This window comes from Triticum aestivum, chromosome 7A, assembly GCF_018294505.1.
Source record: "Triticum aestivum cultivar Chinese Spring chromosome 7A, IWGSC CS RefSeq v2.1, whole genome shotgun sequence".
In the NCBI taxonomy this organism is placed as follows: Eukaryota; Viridiplantae; Streptophyta; class Magnoliopsida; order Poales; family Poaceae; genus Triticum; species Triticum aestivum.
In genome coordinates, this window is record NC_057812.1 from 5562754 (window position 1) to 5566608 (window position 3855).

Below are 3855 nucleotides of genomic sequence, written 5' to 3' on the forward strand. Positions count from 1 at the left end.
CTTTCAAGATACTTCTAGTGTTCGAAAAAGCGTGCTAGATACATCTATTTAAGAAACAAGATTAAGACATCTTTTTTCAGATGAAGGAAGTATGAAAGTACTACTCCCTCCATTTCATAATCTATGTATCTTGCGGGTCCCTCTTTCAAGATACTTCTAGTGTTCGAAAAAGCTTATAGTGCTAGATACATTTATTTGAAGGACAAGATTGAGACATCTTTTTTCAGATGAAGGAAGTATGCAAGAATGTATTTAGTGACTATAGGTTTGCATTTTTCAGGAGTGTATAGATTTTTTTCCAAAAACTCGAACAATAATTTTTTTGACAAACTTTATAGTGAAAACTATTCATATCTACAGTATTGAACATACACAATATGAGAAAATGTATAGTGATTTTACTATTTAATATTCTGGTTTCTAGATGTGTATGGTTTCCTCTGTAAATTTCGCTCCAGTGCTTCTAATCGTTACTAGATGGTCTACAGATCTAGATGTAATTACTTTCTACTATCTTTTATGTTTGATGATGAGTAGGTTAGAAGTTTTCATGGACACATGGAATTTCTTGTATAATACGGAGTACCTACCCGAATCACCAAAATCTAAAAAATTGTGTAAAGACAAACAGGGTCCACCGGTGAGTTTATGGCTATGGATCCCCGCCTCCACCGCCACCTCCACCAGTCCACCTCATCTCTGTTGTTCCATTCCCCACGCCGCCGCCGCTGACACCAGCCGTCCTTCCCAATCTCCACCCAGAGATAGAGATCCACGGCCTGTCGGCGGGAATGCCTCCCTCCCGGTTTGGAGCCGTGGCTTTGGTTGCGCAAGCGAGAGGAGGGTGGGAGGCGGCCCAAGGAGACGCCGCGGCGTGCAGGAGGGCAGCGCGCGCCCGCCGGTACGGCCCGATGAGGCGTCGGCCGGACGGCACCACGACTGCCGCGGATCGACCTTCCGAAGCCGAATCCCTCACCACCTGGAGCTCCCGTGCCACATACTGCAGCCTTCTTCTCCAACTCCGACCGCCGGCCTTGATCTCCAACGCCCGTGATCCACCGTCAAATTCCTTTCACGCGCACGTTCCTCCGCTCCCCCTCTACGTTTCCCCTCAGCTAATTTGATGCCTCCTCTCTGCTATCTACTGGTATGTCCTAAGTCCTGTATTGAACAGCCACTACACTACACTACTCTGGATTCTGAATGTTATCAGGTGGTTTGCACTAGTAATTCAATCCTAGTAGAGCATGTTTTGTTGCAAACATAAGAGATTAAGATAGTAGGTGCAGGCTACAACCAGTTTATCATCATTTGATCCTTGTATCATGTATTAGGCCACTAGAGTAGTTCAAAATGCCAAAACATTCTTCAGATTCACTGATCTTTGTCGTAGCTGTCAACATTTGGCTTTCAATATAATTACCAATATGCATCCCTCTCTATCTCTCAATAGTTAAATAATAATGTGTGTGCAGGTTGACTGGTTGAGCAGCTTTGACACGAACCTCTTCCCGCGTGACCACAGCTGCTGAAAATGGCTGGATCACGGCTGCTCCGACGCACCAGCCGTCCTGTGGCGATGCTGCCCATTGTGCTGAATGATCAAGGCATAGTCGACAACCTCACTGAAAGTAATCAGAGAAGCATCTGGGCTAGCAGAAGGATAGGAGAGGACGAACAACTCTACTTAGTCCACATTCAGGGCACTGCTGGCATCGGTCACCCAACCACGCTGGTCGTCAAGAAGTTCCAGAACTCGGACGGAATAGTGGACGGTGATCTGGAGAACCGCTGCAAGTTGGAGATGATCCTATTAGCCAGCATCCGTCACGACAACATTGTCAACGTCCTACACTTCATCCAGAGGGAAAATGCGATCATGCTTGTTTACACGTACCAGGTGAACGGCAGTCTTGACCAGTGGCTGCACAGGCGGGAGGAGGGTGAACTGCCGCTGAGCTGGCCGGAGAGGAGGGCCATCGCCATCGGCGTGGCCAAAGGGCTCTGTCACTTGCACCATGGATGCAACAAACCAGTTGTACACCACAACATCAACTCTAGTAACATCTTGCTTGATCAGAATTTCAAGGCCGTGATAGCCAGTTTTGGTGCTGCACAGATGAACATGGCCGGGCTCAACCAACCATTGCCTATTGTGGAGACTGTGTTTGGTAACTTTGGGTATGCAGCTCCAGGTACGGTGGGGATGCAATGAGTTTTTTTTTTTAAATCCATCTTATAACTAGTGTGGTCATTTACTAACTAGTCATATATAAATGATTAATTGCAGAATATGGGAGGGCGGCAAGCCAGCTGACGGAGAAGGTAGACACATACAGCTTTGGTGTGGTGCTGCTGGAGCTTGTCACAGGGCGGATGGCCAATGGGGTGGATGGTCAGTTGGCCATATGGGCACGTGACAACTGCAGTGAGCTGATGGCAAAGAAGCTGGAACGGTTCAAGATTGCCGTGGACAATGGCATCCCAGATCAAGCATTGTACATGGAGGAGATGGCTACCATGTTCAGGCTGGGCGTGGATTGCACTATTGAGGATCCTCAGCAAAGACCGTCAATGCAGATGGCTCTCAAACGACTTCGCCGCGGCTGTGGGCGTGGGCGATTTGGTGGCCTTCTCACCTGCTATAACCTGTAATGCCACCGGCTAAGCCAAGTGACTTTTTTACTTTGGAAAAAGGAAAATAAAGAGTAAAGGTCTTCCCTACTGTTCATGTGAAAAATGAATCAAAATGAGACATCCCTGATTACAATGGGCACCTTTATATCAAAATGGTTCTTCCACACTTCACAGTGTCTGTTGTGTTCCTGACTGCTCCACTCATGCATATACGAACTTTGGAGTATTCTTAGTGATGTTAGTTTTTGGAGTGCTTGCTCATTTGGAAATTGTGAAATGAACTTTCTTCTTACAGGATATTGAGTTATGTAGGCAGCACAACATGCTTATGTCTCTGGCAACATATCAAACTTCTAGGAAGTATTCCCATTAAAACATTTTCAGGAGAGCCGATCTATGATCTTCGTGGGCACTTGATGGAAAAAATCAAATGCTCTTAGCAGAACACAACTATTTTACTATTTTGGATGATCACTATCTGTTAGGCTGTTGTACTAAATGTAACCTCTCCCTGTGAGTGATTGTAATTGCAGTTTAGTTTGCATCGTTATTCTGTGAAATATTTTGTTGTTCTTGTCTGCTTGAATTTAAATAATTCATCTATTGTGTCAATAACCATTTCTTTTCATGAATTCTTATCGACCGTGTCATTTTTGTTTCAGATACATAACCAGTGAGGATTCAGTACAAGTGAAGGGCAAAGTGGCATGCAAGATCAGCTCAGCGGATGAACTATGTTCAGTGGTACTTTGAAGGATGTTACTGTAGACCAAGATGGTGGCTCTGCTTTTGTGTTTTCTTTGAAAAGAAACCTTCAGGATGCCCCAAAACCAAGGGAGGAGCTTGCCCTTTTCTTCTACAAGTGCCGAGAGATAGCGCGGAGTATTGCAAACCTTCAGCTTGAAAGCAAGGCACCTAACATACTAGTAAACAACCACTGAATTATCAATGCTATAGAAACCTGCTCTTCGGACCTTGCCGATAACAGATCCAGATTGACCATGGAGTCATCTCCGACCTGATCTAATGGAAGCAGGGTATCTGTGGGTCAGAGGATCCAAGTTCCACCAAATCATGTAGATGTCCCAAGTGTTTGACGACAGTTTGATCAGGGCCATCAGGAGGCTCAGGGAGGTCCACAGCAGTTGATCTTGGTATCCAAGAATCGGCGAAATCCAACTAGCAGGCAAACTCGAGGAAGCTGCCAGTATGATCAAG

At 45.6% G+C, this 3855-nt stretch overlaps 1 pseudogene; it reads left to right on the plus strand.

The window, feature by feature from the left end:
- The first annotated feature begins 696 nt into the window (after window positions 1–696).
- LOC123154152 (MDIS1-interacting receptor like kinase 1-like) lies at window positions 697–3549 on the plus strand (annotated as a pseudogene).
- Window positions 3550–3855: the final 306 nt, after the last annotated feature.